Source organism: Pongo pygmaeus, chromosome 6, assembly GCF_028885625.2.
Source record: "Pongo pygmaeus isolate AG05252 chromosome 6, NHGRI_mPonPyg2-v2.0_pri, whole genome shotgun sequence".
NCBI classification, from domain to species: domain Eukaryota; kingdom Metazoa; phylum Chordata; class Mammalia; order Primates; family Hominidae; genus Pongo; species Pongo pygmaeus.
Window position 1 is genome coordinate 55,997,904 of NC_072379.2, and position 19,257 is coordinate 56,017,160.

General features: G+C 40.4%; 1 long non-coding RNA gene across 1 annotated transcript in view; it reads left to right on the forward strand.

Moving 5' to 3' along the window:
* Nucleotides 1–5,820: 5,820 nt before the first annotated feature.
* LOC129040518 (uncharacterized) overlaps nt 5,821–19,257 on the forward strand; it is a 34,212-nt gene continuing 20,775 nt past the window's right edge. The window contains exons 1-2 of the long non-coding RNA XR_008503659.2: nt 5,821–6,251; nt 7,190–7,337. This is a non-coding gene — a long non-coding RNA (uncharacterized LOC129040518). The remainder of the gene's footprint in view (nt 6,252–7,189; nt 7,338–19,257) is intronic.

The window sequence follows — 19,257 nt, forward strand, 5'->3', positions numbered from 1 at the left end:
TGGGGTGGGGGGAAGTAAAGGAAAGAAGAAAAAAAATTGAAAACATTATTTTGGAGACTTGTAGCCAGGAAAAATTTTTGAATTCAATCTAAATTGTAGAAAATAAAAAAAATTGAAAAACATTAGGCAAAACTAGAATCTAATAACAGGTGTACTATAGTTTATGTTGAAATATAATTTTCCTCTCTCCAGTCTCATTTTCACTAAAGACAAGTCATAGTACAAATTCATTTGCAAAATAAGTTATAGTCTTATTATACTTGGCTGGAGTATTTGCATAAAGTCAGAAGGATAATTATTTGCTATATAGGCTCCTCTTTTTTGTATTGGCTTTGCTAGAACTTTATTCCACTAAGAATCTCAGATTTAACTTTAATGCATTAAGCCTGGCCTGTGCCTGCAAATACTTGCGTTAGTTGAGTGAATTACTCACTTCAAGGTCCCAAGAAAACTTGGGGCTCCTGGGCCTGTCAGAAAGTGACATTCTTTACTCACTACAGGTCACCCTGTTCCAGGACTGTGCAGACAAGGTATGAGACCAGCTTTCTCAAGGAGTTTTTATTGGCTCTAATGTCAACTTTCATTCTTTAAAGGAGTCTGTTTGTATCTGAAAGCATCCCATTCCAGTCAAAACCTTGGTAAAATAACCAGTGTCTCCAATTGTGCCCTGTTACAAAGGAACATTCTTGAGAAAGAATCTTTCTCAGAGGAAAGATTCTTATTGCATGTATGCAAATAACTATATTGCCATAAGTTAAGAATACTCACAACTAGTTTCTAAATTTTGGAGAAATCAGGTAGAGAGAAATATGCTCCAAATTTTGTTTACAGGAATATACTTTACTCCATTGTTAAAAGCTATAAATAGCTCAAAAGAAAAGTTTTCTTGGCTCTGAAAAACAGAGGGTCAGCAATGTTTTAGGCAAAAAGTCATAAAAGGACTATTTCAGTTTTCTATTAGTTCAGTCCATGCAGTTAACCCCTTTTCTGCTTGATATTCATGAACATTTCAGCTCTCCATTGGAGTCTTGGAAGTTTTTCCTCTATTCTAGTGTCACAGTCTCCAAAGTTATTAGAAGCCTGCATTCAAGAGCACCTGTCAGAGTCCCATAGCTGATTATAAAACCACCTTTTGAATAGGATAAAAGTAAAACAACTGTGGATAACAAAAGTCTTAGAACAGTCATAAAGACACAGTTGAGAAGGATATTTGGTTACTTCTGTGGCATACAACAGTTTTACATAATTATAATTACCACAATTACATAATAATAATAATTACCACTGATAACATATGCCAAGTCATATCAGAATCACAGGAATTTCATGCAATTCTCAAACATATACCAATAACATATGTGTATAAATATAATCCAAAGAAGATTAAACACTGTTTTATACTTGACAATACTTCCTGTATGATTTTATTATATCAAACCAAATATGTCTCTTTTGGACTTCAGAGGACTAATATCAAAAAATTAATGAGGACCAAAGTTAGAATTTGATTTTGGAAGGTTTGTCAAACATAAAAAGTTTAAAACACTTAATATCACAAAGTAGGATCACAGGTCATTGTAAAGTCATTCATTTAGACAAAGCGATAACTCAAAGATTTTTTTTTAAGGCGAAAACCTTTATTCTTTGAGAGGAGACTTCATTTCCCAAACAATAAGCCTTAATAAAGACAGGATGAGGCCAATTAAACTTATACAAAATTTTATAAACAGTCTATAATATTAAATAGTTTAATCATCTTGACCATAAGATGTAATTTCCATAAGCCTTTTTTATAACCTTTTATTAAGGAGTGGGTTAATGCTCCAAGAAAACCTTGTTAATCTGACTCAGAGGCCTATATGCTAGTCTTGCATCAGTGCCTTTGACATTAATGGTTAATTTATAGAAAAACTAAACTTATTTTAGCTCTCAAAATTGACCCTTACAATGTCACACACCCATGTCTTCCATGATAGTTCCTGGGTCTTGAGGAGTTGAATAGTTTTAATTTCTGGCCCTGTGTCTCATGAACACAGTTTATTTTGATTGGTATCTTCTACAGGATCTGAAGACAAAGCTTTAACTGCTGTCAGTGTTTAAGATTTAGCCAGACTTGGCATCCTTTTTAGACCCAGGAGTCTAAACCCTGTAACTTGATGGCACAAGGACTTTAAAAGCACATGCAGGAAGTTACACAGATGTAATAACCTCAATGAAAAATATTTTTTCTTTTAATTTCAGTTTTTTCTAAGCAGACCAAAACTTAGTAATAATGACATAGGAATTATTTAAATATAAAGTGTAAAATCTGTTTGTTAGGCCAGTTACCCAAAAGCAAAAGAAAAGAGCTTCTGCACTGCGACTGCTGTTCCCTGTGGAGAATCCATTTAGATTAACTGCAAGTCAAAACTCATTAAAGAAATACTTGAATTAGTTAGGAGAGGTGAAGCCAGCTGGGCTTCTGGGTCAGGTGGGGACTTGGAGAACTTTTCTGTCTAGCTAAAGGATTGTAAACACACCAATCAGCGCTCTGTGTCTAGCTAAAGGTGTGTAAACGCACCAATCAGCACTCTGTAAAAACACGCCAATCAGCACTCTGTGTCTTGCTAAAAGTTTGTAAGCACACCAATCAGCACTCGTAAAAACATGCCAATCTGTGCTCTGTGTCTAGCTAAATGTTTGTAAACACACCAATCAGCACTCTGTAAAAATGCACCAATCAGCGCTCTGTGTCTAGCTAAAGGTTTGTAAGTGCACCAATCAGCACTCTAAAAATGGACCAATCAGCACTCTGTAAAATGGACCAATCAGCGCTCTGTAAAATGGACCAATTAGCAGGGCATGGGCGGGGCCAAATAAGGGAATAAAAGCTGGCCACCCAAACCAGCAGCCGCAACTGGCTTGGGTCCTCTTCCACAGTGTGGAAGCTTTGTTCTTTTGCTCTTCACAATAAATCTTGCTGCTGCTCACACTTTGGGTCTGCACAACCTTTATGAGCTGTAACACTCACTGCAAAGGTCTGCAGCTTCACTCCTGAAGTCAGCAAGACCATGAACCCACCAGAAGGAAGAAACTCTGGACACATCTGAACATCTGAAGGAATAAACTCCAGACATACCATCTTTAAGAACTGTAACACTCACCACGAGGGTCTGCGGCTTCATTCTTGAAGTCAGTGAGACCAAGAACTCATAGGCAGGAACCAATTCTGGACACAGACACAGGAAGAGTGTTTCCTGGGTCGTTAGTGAAAACTTTTTATTTCATAGAACAATTTAAAGCCAAGAGCACAGAATATTATGTTGGAAGGAAACATTTCCTTTAGACCTTTAAGAGAAAACATTTTTAGCATCAGACCACAACAGAACCCGAAAAAAAAGAAGCTTACAGAAGCTGAAAATGAGTTGAAGAATAGAGTGATTATTTCAGGCACTTTAAAAGGGGAGAAAAAGCTGAAAACAGTGAGATGCAATACAAGTTGAAATTTGCTTAAAAAATTATAATGTCTTTTATTAATTTTAATTTTATTAAGAATGAAGCAATACTTCAAGAAAATTCCATTGTTCTAACCAATTTTTTTTTTTTTTTTTTTTTTTTTTGTGATGGAGTCTCACTCTGTCACCCAGGCTGGAGTGCAGTGGCACAATCTCGGCTCACTGCAACCTCCGCCTCCTGGGTTCAAGCAATTCTCTGCCTCAGCCTCCCGAGTAGCTGGGATTACAGGCGTCTGCCACCACGCCTGGCTAATTTTTGTATTTTTAGTAGAGACGGGGTTTCACCATCTTGGCCAAGCTGGTCTTGAACTTGTGGCCATGTGAGCCATCCACCTTGGCCTCCCAAAGTGCTAAGATTCTTTAGTATATACATGGTTTTTAGAAAATACCAAAACCCAATTCCTAGAAAGACCATTAAAAATAATTTCCCTTTAATTATAGACAACTTGATTATCTAAAAGTTTTTTTTCCCCATAAATCCTCTTACAATTTACTCAGACCATTCATGACATGCTTGTGAGGTGGAAGAATAGGGTCTGGAGGCAGGGAATCTAAGGCCAATTTGCCCTGACTTCCTAGAACTGAATCAAAAGGAAAACCCCACCTCTCCACACCCAAGTAACAAAAGTATCAGAGGCTACTCTCTTTGCACTGCCTCACAGATGAAAAATGGAAAGTACCTCTGATTAGTCCCCTCCCACAACCAATCAGAATGGTTGCAAGCCAAGTCTTCATGTGTAACTTTGTAACTTCACTTCAGCCTCTGATTGGTCACCTCCCACAACCAATCAAACTGGTTGCAAGCCAAGTCTTCATGTGTAACTTTGTAACTTCACTTCAGCCTCTGATTGGTCACCTCCCACAACCAATCAGACTTGTTGTGGGCCACTCCTTCATTTACATAGGGTATAACCAAGTAACCAATGGGAAACTTCTAGAGGGTATTTAAATTCCAGGGAATTCTGTAACCAGCCTCTTGAGCTCCTTGCTGGAGCCCAATCCCAGTCTGTGGAGCGTACATTCCTTTAAATAAATCTGTGCATTCTTTGCTTCATTCTTTCTTTGCTTAGTTTGTGCATTTTGTCCAATTCCTTGTTCAAAATGCCAAGAACCTGGATGACTCAGAGTCAAGACCCTCCACCAGTAACATATATTGGCGAGCCAGCCAGGAGGTAAGCCCAAAGTTTGGGATTTATTTTTCTTCTCTTGCTTTCCCTTTTCCTCTCTGCTCCTTACAGGGGAACTCTTTTCTCTCTCTCCTTTTCCCTTTCCAGCTTGGAACCCTCGGTGGACAGTGCCTAAGCACAGAGGCAACCACAGGTTTCTAACCAGGGCCACTCTCCGGTGAAACTGAAAGGTTTCTGTGTGAAAGTGCCTGACCACCACTGCCCGGTTCGGGTGAGGGACCTGAGTCCTTTTCCTTTTTTCAGTGTTTCAGTGGCCGTTTCGTAGTAGCTTCTTGGTAATTGAGGGAAACTGGCCGGGACCACTCTCTACTGTTACCTGAAGGCCAAGGAGTGAACCTAGGATAGCTCCCCGGCCCAGAAGGAGGAAAGACTCTTTTGTATCTTTTTGAGTTATAGTCCCTGATCCCTACCTGTGATGCAATTGGCAGCAGAAGCTCGTCCAGGGTGAACTCACACACATTTCAGGCAACTTAAATCCTCTTTCTTAAGCTAAATTCTCCCATAGAGTTAGCCTGTAAGGACAAAAGATAATATCTCTTAGATGTTTTGACCTCCCTTCTCCTACTCAATCTATTGACTGGCTGAGTACATTTGGGACCCACAAGCTTTAGAATACATTCTACATCTTGGACCTCCACTTAGGGGAGCTTGGTGGTCATTGCTTTGGCATCAATTTGCTTGCCCTGAACCCCATAGAAATTCTATATATCTTTTATATACCCAATATAAACCCAATCTTTTATATACCCCCTGCACCATTTCTTCATGGGGAATATCCCACTAGCGTTGGTACTGTTAACTCTGCAGTGTTTGGGAACCTCCTTAGTCTTGCAAGGAATGCAGGAAGTTATGGCCCATCTAAATTGGTAGGATTCTAGAAGCTGAGACCTCCATCCAGGGACAAGAGAAAAACTCATATTAGGCCATTGCCTCTGGAGGGAAAACATAGAAAGCAACACTGGTGCCCACCTAAGGTCAGAGATGTCTGACACTTTTAGACTGGACCTCAAAGGGGGATGCCTAGGGGATCCAACTCCAGACCTCAACCTCTCCAAAGGGGATGCCCTAGGCAGAGGTTCTCAGGTCTAGTACTAAGCCCTCCTTAGAATTTTCTCTCTCTTGCAGACCACTACAGGAAACACTCCATTTATTCCACCTGACTTCCCACTTGGCTGCATCCTCAACCATTGAAATGAATTTGACCCTGATAATCTAAGGAGGAAACATTTGATATTCTTTTGCAATAATACTTGGCCCCAGTATTGTTTGGAATCTGGAGTTTGCTGTTGAATGGGAAAGCGGGATGACGTTGCATGTATCCAGGCTTTGGTGCTGCTGTCCTAAGAAGGGTCAGGCCTGGTCAGCATATGGTGCTCTCCTTTGGTGCTATTTGGCTCCAGTGTCTTCAGAGTCTGAGGAGGTTTGGCCTTTAAAAATCAAACTGCCACTGAAACTACTTTATCCAAAATTTTAGTTCACAGCCTTCACTGGATTACCTATTGGGGCAAACAAAGTGTAACCATGTAAAATCTGTGAGCTTGTATTGATATCTCATGGCTAGCGCTCCAAGGTAAAAGCTATTGGATCTTGTTTGTGTGTGTGTATACATGTCTAGATGTGTTTATTTGTATGTACACTTATTGTTATATGTTGTGTCAACCAAATCAGCTTATAAATAAAAGAGCACTCATAAATTAAATAAATAAGTCCAAGCAATTTTCAAGTTCATGTGACTTAAGTAAATCTTTATGAAACAAGCTGGCTTTAAAATTATTGGTAAAATGAAAATAGAAATGTCTTCAGAATTGTCAGCATACATTTTTGTCCGGGTTTTATATTTGTCTTTGTTAGAAATGTTAAAGTGTCAGCATTTGGCATAGAAGATTACAAAGCTATTAACGCAGCCAAAACAAAATGGTCTTAGTTTATGTGGCTTCTTTGACAAATGAGACTAATTTAATATTGTTAGCTAAATCTGCTGGGTTATTGGCAAAAATACCTATGTATTTAACTCTGAGGTTCCTATTTAGGTGAACACATGATGTTCATTGGCTATTAAAAATGGTTAACAAAGAAATAACTAACTTTAAATGATGATGTCTAATATCTCCGTTTTCAGAAGTAATCTAGATAAACTGTTAAAAATGAAAGACTTAAGTACATGTAAATGGGATGAATGATTAGGTAAATTTTGTGTAATTTAAAATCTTAAAAGTATTTTTGATGCTCATTGGATATCTGGGTCATTTCCAATTAAGAAAGGGTTATGATAGGGAGGAATATGTTTCCAAAAATTGTGGAATTATTCTCATCTATAAAATGCTAATATCTGATAGTTTAGGATTTTTTGCTTCCTAAGGTTTCACTAAAATTTAAGGTTACTAAGATGATATGGTTTGGCTTTGTGTCCCCACCCAAATCTCTTCTTATAGCTCCCATAATTACCATGTGTTGTGGGGAGGGATCCAGTGGGTGAGAGATGATTGAATTATGCTGCTCTCATGATAGTGAATGGGTCTCATGAGATCTGATGGTTTTGAAAGTGGGAGTTACCTTGCACGAGCTCTCTTTTTGCCTGCTGCCATCCACATAAGATGTGATTTGCTCTTCCTTGCCTTCCACCATGATTGTGAGGCCTTCCCAGCCATGTGGAAATGTAAATCCAATAAACCTCTTTTGTAAATTGCCCAGTCTTGAGTATGTCTTCATCAGCAGCATGAAAACAGACTAATACATAAGGATATGAATTATAGTTAATATATAATTCTGTATACAAAATATGCCAAAAAAAGTGTTATTGGTGAGAAAGAATTATTTTGGGTAGTTTGGAGGTTATCTGAAAGTTAATTCAAATTATGGACTTTAAAAAAAAGAGTTATTTATGAAACGAGGTAGTAAGGAACCAGTAAGTAGGGGAGAGAGATGTGAAGAAAGTTATATATATGAAGATATGTTTTTGTGAGGGAAGGCTGTAGAGATGGTGGCTTTGTATGAGAAAAGATCTTGTATGATAAATTCTTGTCCTAAAGTAAAATGACTGGTTGTTTAAAAAGAAGGAAGTTTAGGAAAACTCAGAAAGTCCTAGCATTTTGTAGATGGTCTGGGTAAGTTATGAAAAGAATACATGTACGAAAAGGATAATGTACTTTTGGTAAAAAGCATGGGAATGTGGATTTCTTGCCTAAGTTTAGAGGGTGAAAGGATGGTTTTAAGTGAGATAGGAACAATCTAAAAGGTTTGAACAAGTTGTGGAAGGCTTGTGAAAAATTAATTGTAAAAGAGATTGTGTGTGTGAACGTATTGGCTAAAGTTAAAGGGGAAGACTGGCAATTAGACTTCACCCATATGCCAGTGTGCAAAGTATACAAGTTTTTGGTAGTAGTAATAGACACTTTTACTGGCTGGGTTGAAGCTTGCTCTGTGAGAACAGAGAAGGCTCATGAAGTTGCTAAGCTTCTTTTAAAGGAAATAAATCCCCTAGTTCGGGTTACCCCAAAGCCTCTAAAGTGATAAAGACCCATCTTTTAGAACTCAAGGGGCTGCTAAGGCTCTCAGAATCAAACATTATTTACATGGGAAAGTAGAAAGGGCTAATCAAACTCTTAAAATGGGTGTTAGCTAAGCTATGTTAGAAAACATCAGAAATTTGGGTCAGCTTATTGCCTGTAGCCCTCTTAAGAACCCATAATTCTCCTAGAGCAAAAATTAATATGAGCTCATACGAAATGTTATACAGAAGGCCTTTTTTTTTTTTAGATGGAGTTTTGCTCTTGTCACCCAGGCTGGAGTGCAATGACACAGTCTTGGCTCACTGCAACCTCTGCCTCCCTGGTTCAAGCAATTCTCCTGCCTCAGCCTCCTGAGTAGCTGGGATTACAGGCACGCACCACCATCCCTGACTAGTTTTTGTATTTTTAGTAGAGACAGGGTTTCATCATGTTGGCCAGGCTGGTCTTGACCTCCTGACCTCAGGTGATTCACCTGCCTCAGCCTCCCAAAATGCTGGGATTACAGGCACGAACCACCTCTCCTGGCCGGCCATTTTAAAATAATGATCTAATTACTGATCCAGAAACAGCCAGTTTAGTAACATGCCTAATTAACCTGCGACAATTTCAGCAGGCTTTACAAAAGTTTAGAACTCAAAGACTCCCCACACCAGGAACTAACCAGCAACCCAAAATCAGGCCAGGAGATAACGTACTTGTTAAAACATGGAAGGAGGGATCACCTGCTGAACAATTACAACCCAAATGGAAGGGACTATTTTCAGTGGTACTGGCCATGCCTTCTCCAGTCAAAGTACTGGGAATAGTTAGTTGGATACATCTTTCCAGGGTCCAACCTGCAATAACTGAAGCCCCAGACCTGGAACCTGAAGATACCATCAGCCACTAAACCTGTGAACCTGTGGAAGACCTAAAGTACCTGTTTAAAAGGCAGCCAAAAGATAAGTAAATTCCTATCAACTTTCCTTGGTGTCCTTCTTGTATATTTACTGTAAGCTGGATATAATAGCAGCCATTTTTGTATTTTTACAATTTAATTGCTTTCTTCCAAATGGATTGAATCACTTCTTTTAAAGTGTTTTCATTAATTTTTTATCTATAGAACAAAATAACAAATAAGTATATTTTTTATACCATAATGGTCACCCACAGCCTGTGTATACTAAGACCATGCATACTGAGAATCAGCTTTATTTTACAAAAGAGTTTCACTTTACCCCTCTGGTAATTAATGGATTCTGAGTATTTATTAAAAACTTTAACACAAAGACTGTTAAATACCACCAGTCCAGCTTTGGCAAGGCACCAATGGCTTTGTTTATCTCCATCATCATCCAAACACACTACCAATCCTGATCCCAGCCCAATCTCGGGCCCTTGAAAAAATAACTTAACATCCTAACTACAAGGGAGAAACTCCTTTCAAATTAATGAACCTGGCTGACTTATATAGCCTTAAAATTATGGAAATGACAAGGGTTACAATGTCAGAATGAGCAGTAAACCTTCCTCAGTCCTATCAGAGCAACTTTCTGGGGTTGCATCCCCTCAGAAACCCATTTGGGGCCCAATATCCATGCACATATCAGTGCACAATGTACTAAAATTCCAGGCACCACTTTGTATTGAGAGAAGCCAAAATTTTGATCAGGCCCTGGGACATGTAAAGTCACCAATGTAACTACACTGTACAGATTAAACCCTCACATGATCATGTAAGCTATGCAGTTACACAAGCTGCATCATTTAGAAAACCTGTACAGTTTTTATGGAAACCATCCCTAGTTAAGGACCCTTTAAATACATAGTCTAAGTACTGTCAAGGTAGGCCCACTAGCTGTGTTCACATGTTCCCTTGGCCACCTTAGCAGGGACCTTAATCACTTGGGAAAGTGAAAACAACAAGCTAACCCACATGTTCACCATAGAAAACAATTTTGTCTTGAAAAACAAGGACCCTTTTTCCCGTGTGGGACCAGTTCCTACTTATGTTTTACCAGCCAATTGGACTGGAACCTATACAGTTGTTTATTTAGCCCCAGAAATTAATATAGCTCCCAACAACCAATCCTTCATTATACTTTTAACTGCAACCACCAGACACAAATGAGCCATCCAACTGATACCACTTTCGGTAGAGCTAGGAATAACAGCAGGAGTAGGAGTGAGAGTTAGCAGCCTTGCAACTTCCCTATCCTATTACCAATGCTTGTCCAAGGATTTTATGGAAAGCTTGGGTGACATTGCCCAAAAGTATCATCACCTTACAAAATCATATAGACTCTTTGGCAGTGGTAGCTTTGTAAAATAGAAGGGGACTGGATCTCCTAAATGCTGAAGAAGGTGGCTTATGTCTTTTTCCTAGAGGAAGAATGCTGTTTTTATGTCAACCAAACAGGATTAGTAAGGGATGCCACCCAAAAACTAGCCAATTGGGACCATAAGATATGACAACAGCTGTCTGAGTCATGGGGCACCTAGTCAAAATGCTAATTTGGGGTTCACATCTCCTTCCTCTGGCCCAGTCCACTATTAATTATTATACTTGCCTTGGTTTTTGGATCATGTTTGTTAAATCTTTTAACCAGATTTATTTCTTCTTGCCTAGAGACCATTATGCTAATGCAGCAGGGCTACCAGCCAGTTTCAGATAATGATGTCAACCTCGGCCATCAAGAAGTAACCTTGTCTCCACTAGACAGAGCAGGGTGAGAGTTCTGTAATCCCCAGTAGGTAGGGACTGTGCCCCAAGTCAGCATGAAGTAGTTATGGAAGAAAGACCATTGGTCCCTCTGCCTCCCAGAAAGATTTATGGGGATCACATCTCTCAGGGGAAACAGAGGCAGGAGAATAGGGTCTGGAGACACGGAAACTAAGGCTGATTTGTGCTGAGTTTCTAGGATTGAAGGAAAAGGAAAACCCCACCTCTCCACACCCAAGTAACAAAAGGATCAGAGGCTACTCCCTTTGCACTGCATTGCAGATAAAAAATGGAAAGTACCTTAGATTGGTCCCCTCCCACAACCAATCAGACTGGTCATGGGCTACTCCTTGATTTACATAGGGCGTAACCAAGTAACCAATGGGAAGCCTCTGGAGGGTATGTAAACCCCAGAAAATTCTGTAACCAGTGTTCTTTAGCTGCTTGCTGGAGCCTGCTCCCACTCTGTGGAGTGTACTTTCATTTCAATAAATTCGTGCTTTCATTGCTTCATTCTTTCATTGCTTTGTTTGTGCATTTTGTCCAACTCTTTGTTCAAAACACCAAGAACCTGGATGACTTGTAATCAAGATCCTCTACCAGTAACACTTGAACTTTCTGGCTTGTCCTGAACATCCCTCTTTCTTAAACAACTAGTCATTTTATTCTAGGCCAAAAATTTACCATACAAGATTCTTTCTCATATAAAATTATATTCCTTCTAACTTTTCTTGCCAGAAATACCTTTTATAACTTTCTTTACATAGCTTTTATTTAATGGTTACTTTTACCTTGTTTCATAAGTAAGTTTTAAATAGATTTTGAATTAGATAAAAAATTATTTTCCTTTAAATAAGAACACATTTCTCTTTTTAGAAAAATATTTTTCTACATATATATATATATTTTTTTTTTTTTTTTTTTTTCTTGAGACAGAGTCTCGCTCTGTCACCCAGGCTGGAGTGCAGTGGCGCAATCTTGGCTCACTGCAAGTTCTGCCTCCTGGGTTCATGCCATCCTTCTGCCTCAGCCTCCCAAGTAGCTGGGATTACAGGTGCACACCACCACTCCTGGCTAATTGTTTGTATTTTTAGTAGAGACGGGGTTTCACTGTGTTAGCCAGGATGATCTTGATCTCCTATGATCTGCCTGCCTCAGCCTCCCAAAGTGCTGGGATTACAGGTGTGAGCCACTGCGCCTGGCCTAATTTTTTAAATTGGAAATGACCCAGACGTTTAATGAGTACCTATTATTTAACTTAATATAATTTTAGATTCTAAATTATATAACAAGTTTAATCACAAGCATTTATTCCATTACATTTACCTAATTAACTTTTTTAATAGTTTACTCAGATTACTTTTGAAAACTGTGAGTTATCATTGAAAGTTATTTCCCAGTTAATCATTTTTATAGACTGTGAATTTCAGGTTTTCCTAAGTAAGAAACTTAAGGTTAGATAAATGGTTTCTTTTTTTTTTTTTTTGCCAATAACTCAGGATTTAGCTGTTTTCATTAATTAAACAATATTAAATGCCTTATTTATGAAATTTTACACAAAGATAATTTTCCTTTGGGCTGCATTCATTGTTTTATAACCCTCATGCCAAATTTTGAAATCTAGCAGAGATAAATATGAAACCACTTTACCAATAAATTTAAACAATAGTGTATGTTGACAATTCTGAAGCCATTCTAATTCTAATTTTATTTCATGACTACTTTCAAAACCAGCTTATTTATTAAAGATTTACTTAAGTCACATGACTTGAAAAGACATTTGGCTTAAAATCTCTATTTTCTCTGGTAAAGTATTTGATTTAAAGCCCCGTTTTTTCTTTAAGCCAATTAATTAGAGCACTTTTATATGTTTTTAGTAGTGAAACATCATATACATGACACATAAATACACAGATGTATTATACATGCAGATAGAAGTAGAGCTTATCATTTCACAAGACCCCTTTTTTCCTCCTGTTTTAGACTTCTAATTTCTTGATCTTATTACCCTAGGCAGTTGTCAGCTAAGATAACCCTAAATTTGCATATTAAAGGAACTCTTAGATGAAAAATCAAATAGTGAAATTTACATCTCAAGGTACAGAGAGAAAGTCTGGTGCTAGTGTTTCTGGAATTTACTCCTTCTCGTGGGTTCTTGGTCTCTCTGACTTCAAGAAAGAAGCCTCGACCTTGCAGTGAGTGTTACAGCTCTTAAAGGTGACATGTCCAGAGTTGTTTGTTCGTTCCAGTGGGTTTGTGGTCTCACTGACTTCAGGAATGAAACTGCAGACCCTCATGGTGAGTGTTACAGCTCTTAAAGGTGGTGTGTCCAGAGTTGTTTGTTCCTTCTGGTGGGTTTATGGTCTCACTGACTTCAGGAATGAAGCTGCAGACCCTTATGGTGAGTTTTACAGCTCATAAAGGTAGTGTGGACCCAAAGAGTGAGCAGCAGCAAGGTTTATTATGCAGAGCAAAAGAACAAAACTTCCACAGCATGGAAGGGGACCCGAGTGGGTTGCTGCTGCTGGCTGGGATGGCCAGCTTTTATTCCCTTATTTGTCCTGACCCACGTCCTGGTGATTGGTCCATTTTACAGAGCACTGATTGGTCCATTTTACAGAGTGCTGATTGGTCCATTTTACAGAGTGCTGATTGGTGCATTTACAATCCTTTAGCTAGACACAGAGTGCTGATTGGTGTGTTTTTACAGGGTACTGATTGGTGCATTTACAATCCTTTAGCTAGACACAGAGTGCTGATTGGTGTGTTTTTACAGGGTGCTGATTGGTGCATTTACAATCCTTTAGCTAGACACAGAGCACTGATTGGTGTGTTTACAATCCTCTAGCTAGACAGAAAAGTTCTCCAAGTCCCCACTCGACCCAGGAAGTCCAGCTGGCTTCACCTCTCAATTCCCCCTCTAAACAGGACACCCCAACTGCTGTTGGGAATTGGGCGATGACTGCTCTAGCTACTTCCTGCTAGATGGGCCAAAGAAGGGGCCTTATAGTTGTAGTGTCCTCCAGAGAGGAACTCTCTAGGCCAGCCAAAGGGCCAGTGGGTCAAGCCAGGGGTCCTCGGTAGAAGTTGTTAGTTGAGCTCATTTGGGGTTCCATTTGTAAGACCATCTGTAGCTTGATGGCGTCAATCCTGGAGGAAACAAATTTGACAAGGAGGTTAAAAACACAGGGCCTGAAGGTGAGTAACACCAAGATGGCTGTCACAGGACCTACAAATTGGAGAAGCCATGTTGCCCAACTCCAGAGGTTGGTATAAGAGTTTGAAAGGTGCTGTCTGATTTCAGAAACTTTTTCCTGTAAATGCCGGCCACATCTCATACTATCCCTGACTGGCTAGTGTAAAAACAATGCTCTTCCCCTAAGAAGGTGCAGAGTCCTCCTTTCTCAGCAATGAGGAGGTCTAGGCCTTGGTGGTTTTGGAGAGTCACTGCTGCCAAAGAGTCTATTTGGGATTGTAGAGTAAGGATAGATTCTGTTTTTTCTTGTAAACTGAGAAATCCTGAGAGTGTGTGGTAGTAGGATAATGAAGTAGATAAACTGGCTATTCCAGTTCCTGTAGCAGTAGCCATTCCTAACCCTATAAGTAGGGGTATTAGTTGTATGGCTCTGTGCTGACAGACTTGAGATTTGAGGGACACTGATAGGGTCTGATTTCCTGGGGCAATGTTAATGTTGGGAATTAGGAAGACTCCTAGAATTGGGGTGTTACAGGGACTGCTGCATTTTCTTACTAAGACTTGAGGTTTTAAATGTCTAACAATATTCTGTAATCCTTTATGAGCTTCAGACCTTAAGGGATATTGCCTTTGATAAGGAAAAGTGGTGGGGTCTTTTAGCCTGATTTGGACTGGGTGGGCACACTGTGCCCTTCTGAATTGTCTTTCCAAAGCCCAGACTTCAGGGTTGATTCCCTCCTCAAGCAGGGGACAACAAATGGGTGCCTTGTTCTGCATATTCTTGTAGATAATAGCTCCAGCTTTGGCTAATATGTTCTTCCCTAATAAGGTTGTGGGACTTTCAGGCATAACAAGAAAGGCATGTGAAAAGAGCAAACTCTCCCAATTACAACTGAGAAGGTGGGAGAAATACTTGGTTACAGGCTGTCCCAGGATTCCTCAGATGGTAATGCACCTTGAGGACAGCTGTCTGGGACAGGAGATTAACACTGAGAAAGCCACGCCAGTGTCCAGGAGGAAGTCAATTTCCTGGCCCTCAATGGTTAAACATACCCGGGGCTCAGCAAGGGTGATGACATGAGCTGGCACTTGCCCTGGGCACCCTCAGTCCTGTTGTTGGATCATCTGGTTGGGGGCTTCTTGCCCAGAGAACCTTTGTCTTCTGGGACAGTGTGCCTTCCAGTGATTGCCTTGGCATAGTGGACATGGGCAAGGGGGCAGCTACTTTCTCGTTGAACAATCTTTTTTAAGGTGTCCTTGCAAACCAAACTAGTAACAAGCCCTACCAGGTGACTGGCCTACTCCATTTTCTGTCCTCTCTGAATCACCAAGGTTTATTTGTCTGAGGGCCATGACTAAGGCTGTGGCCTTTCTCTGATCTCACTTTTCCTTTTTGGCTTATTCCTCTTGGTCCCTATTATAGAACACTGAGGTTGCCAGGTTTAATAATGCCTCCAGATTTTGTTCAGGGGCCAGGGCTCACTTTTGGAGCTCTCTCCTGATATCTGTGGCTGATTGGGTAATAAACTTATCTTTTAGTCTCAATTGACCCTCAAGTGAGTCGGGTGACAGGGGAGTATATTTTCTTAAGGCCTCCCATAGCCACTTGAGGAAGACAGAAGGATTTTCTTCCTTTTCCTGAGTTATGGTGGACATCATTGAATAATTCATGGACTTTTTCCTAATTCTCCTTAGTCCTTCTAGAACACAGGTCAACAGATGTTTGCAACTCCAGTCCCCATGATCTGAGTCGAGATCCCAGTGGGGATCCACACTGGGGACGGCTTGCTGACCAGTAGGAAATTTGTCCCTTTCTTTGGCTGTCATTCTATCATTTACTTGACTAAGATATCAGGTATCTCCAAACTCTCGGGCTGCAGCTAAAGCTGCATTCTTTTCATTAAAGGCCAGGGTTTGATGTAACAATAGCATGACATCTCTCCAAGTGAGATAGAAGGTTTGCCCTAGATCCTGTAGGACATCTATGTACCTATCAGGATGATCTGAAAACTTCTGCAGGTCTGCCTTGATCTGCTTTAAATCAGAGGAGAGAAGGGGACATGAACCCAGGTTGGGCCCAATTCCCCTCCCCCTACAGCTTGAAGGAGACATAACCAATAGCGCAGGGGTTTTTGTGATCCTTTGGAGATTTCTTTGCTTATTTCCTTCTGGGTGGGAAAGATTAGAGGAGGCTTATCATTAATAGGAAGGGGAGCCATAGGGAGGCTAGGATATGGGGATAAGCTGAAAGCTCCTCCTGTGGGATGTAAATTGCAAGTTTTGCATAGTTGTGGATTCTCCTTCAATGAAAAGAAAGCTTGGACATAAGGTATTTCACTCCATTTGCCTTCCCTCTTACAGAAAAGGTCAAGCTGCAGGATAGTATTGTAATTTACACTTCCCTCAGGTGGCCATTTTTCCCCATCAGAGAGAGAATATTGAGCCAGGCCATAGTACAGAAAAAAATGAGCCACTTCTTTTTCAGGGTTTGTGGGCCAAATTGGTCCCAGTGGCTTAGGATGCATTTCAAGGGTGAGCCTGTTGATGCCTGAGTATTTCCCATGTGAAAGAAAAAACCACCTGTGGTTTTGGTTTGTTTGTTTCCCCTCCTTGCCTAAGAACCCACAACAGTCCCTGGACCCTGCTGATTGGAAGAGTTGTGCTCACCGACACAGCAGCAGAAACACTAGTTTTCCTCCTAGACCACAAGAAGGACCAAGGAAGGTCAGATTTAGTGGCCCTTACCGATGCATTCTCAAAAACCTGCACCCTTGCCTGTCCTCCTAGACCACAAAGAGGACCGAGAAAAATTGGATTTAGTGGCCCTTACTGATGCGTTCTTGAAAACCTGTTAGAATCCTAAGCATTCTCCTGTTAGTATTAGGACATACCACTGTCCTATAAAGATGTTATGTCCCAAAAAAGAAGTGGAGGACCATACCCTGAGGGAAAGAAGGGATCTCCAGGGTTGGAAGAGTGATGCCTTTTGTCCTCACTTCTCATCATATGAATAGGAACGATATCATTTCTGAGGCTCCCCATATCCTAGCTTCAGGAGTAGCTTTTATTAGGCCTGCTAGTCTGAGGAGAGATCCTAAAATTCCAGATAGTCCCCCAACAGTGGGGCTTTGAGCAAAAATTATGTCTTTCTGATTGGTGAGCCCGGGTGCCTAAAGAACGGAACAGAGTCCTGAGGTTTATACTATAAATCATTCTTATAAGATAAACTAGGAAAGCACCAGAGACAGGGAGTGGTTTTTAGAAGCAGGACTAGCCTCAGAGAAGAGAGGCAGGAGGAAGTTTTTCTGGCAGGTGTTAGGACCCAGGAAGCAAGGGTCAGGATAGATAGGATAGATGGGTGAGTCTCGCTTGGGCTACGTGACTTTGAGAGTTCCACTCATGGCTACAGGGTCAACCAACTTTTTGTCAGGACCCTGGAGCTGAATGGCTTTCCTCTCTGCCAACCCTCGGCTCAGCCCAGAAGTACAGGAAAAGTGGAAGCTGGTTCCAGGCAAACCAATGCTGCCAACTCCAAAGAGTCTAGTGTTGTTAGAGAACCCTTTCCCAGAAAGCCTGACATCCATGTCTTTAGTCCAGTGGCCATGCTAGTCACTTTTAACTGGCCGACAGGTGCCCTGTATTTAGCCCCTGAATTCTAAGGAAAAATAGGACAGAATAGCAAGTGAAAGGGGTCTGGTGGTACTCACTGCTTGGTGATAGTCCCTTCATGGTCACCAAGATGCTTCCAGAATTTATTCCTTCTGGGGGGTTCTTGGTCTCGCCGACTTCAAGAATGAAGCTGTGGACCTCGCGGTGACTGTTACAGCTCTTAAAGGTGGCACATCCGGAGTTGTTTGTTCCTCCTGGTGGGCTCGTGGTCTTGCTGACTGCAGGAATGAAGCTGCAGACCCTCACGGTGATTGTTACAGCTCTTAAAGGTAGTGTGGACCCAAAGAGTGAGAAGCAGCAAGATTTATTATGAAGAACAAAAGAACAAAGCTTCCACAGCATGGAAGGGGACCCAAGCAGGTTGCTGCTGCTGGCTGCAGTGGCCAGCTTTTATTCCCTTATTTGTCCCCACCCACATCCTGCTGATTAGTCCATTTTACAGAGCACTGATTGGTCTGTTTTACAGAGTGCTGATTGGTCCATTTTACAGAGTGCTGATTGGTGCATTTACAATCATTTAGCTAGACACAGAGCACTGATTGGTGCGTTTTTACAGAGTGCTGATTGGTGCATTTACAATCCTTTAGCTAGACACAGAGCACTGATTGGTGTGTTTATAATCCTCTAGCTAGACAGAAAAGTTCTCCAAGTCCCCACTCGACCCAGGAAGTCCAGCTGGCTTCACCTCTCACTAGTAGGAGGAGATTAAAAATGAATGCCAAATCAAATATAAAATTATAGAAATCTATCATAGGATTATATTAGAAGACTGACTTTATTTATATAAGTAGTTCTAAATTTAGTCTGTCTTCTAACTGGATCTCTGAGCTCTGAATCCCGAGTCTCCAAAAAGAGAATTATTATGAGGCTAAGACCATGTTATGGTTTTATGAGCACACTCCCCCCCCCTTTTTTTTTAACAAAAATGTTTCTCTAAGTGTCTGAACTACTCTCTTCCTAACTTTAAACACCCAAGAGTAACCTCTGTTGTTACTTTTTGACTAAAATAATTATTTTAGTAAAAAAAAAAAAAAGAAGAAGAAAGAAAGGAAGGAAGAAACCAGGTAACGCTATACAAAAGGAAACAGTGTAAGATCTGAGAGGAACTTTTCTGTTTTACACTCTTAGAGTTCCATAAGGAAAAACAGAGGTTGCTCCCCAAAAGGGAGTCTAGTGCTTTCTCTGTTTTCTTTAAGGAATCCCAGGCTGTTAGAAACTATTTTAGATTCCTCATGCAGCAGAGGGTGGCAAGAGAAAGAAGAGGCAGCAGAAGTAAAATGAAGAAAACAGAATTTGGTTGACGGAGAAGAAAAAAACTTTTGCTCAAAAAGTTGAAGGAGAGAAATAAAAAAGGCCTTAACTACACACACACACACACACACACACACACACACACACACACACACACACACCCCTTGGATGTTAGCTTTTATTTAAGCTTTTAGCCATTAAGCTCTTTAAAAAAAAATCCCTTCAAATCTCATTACTGTATTTTAGCTAG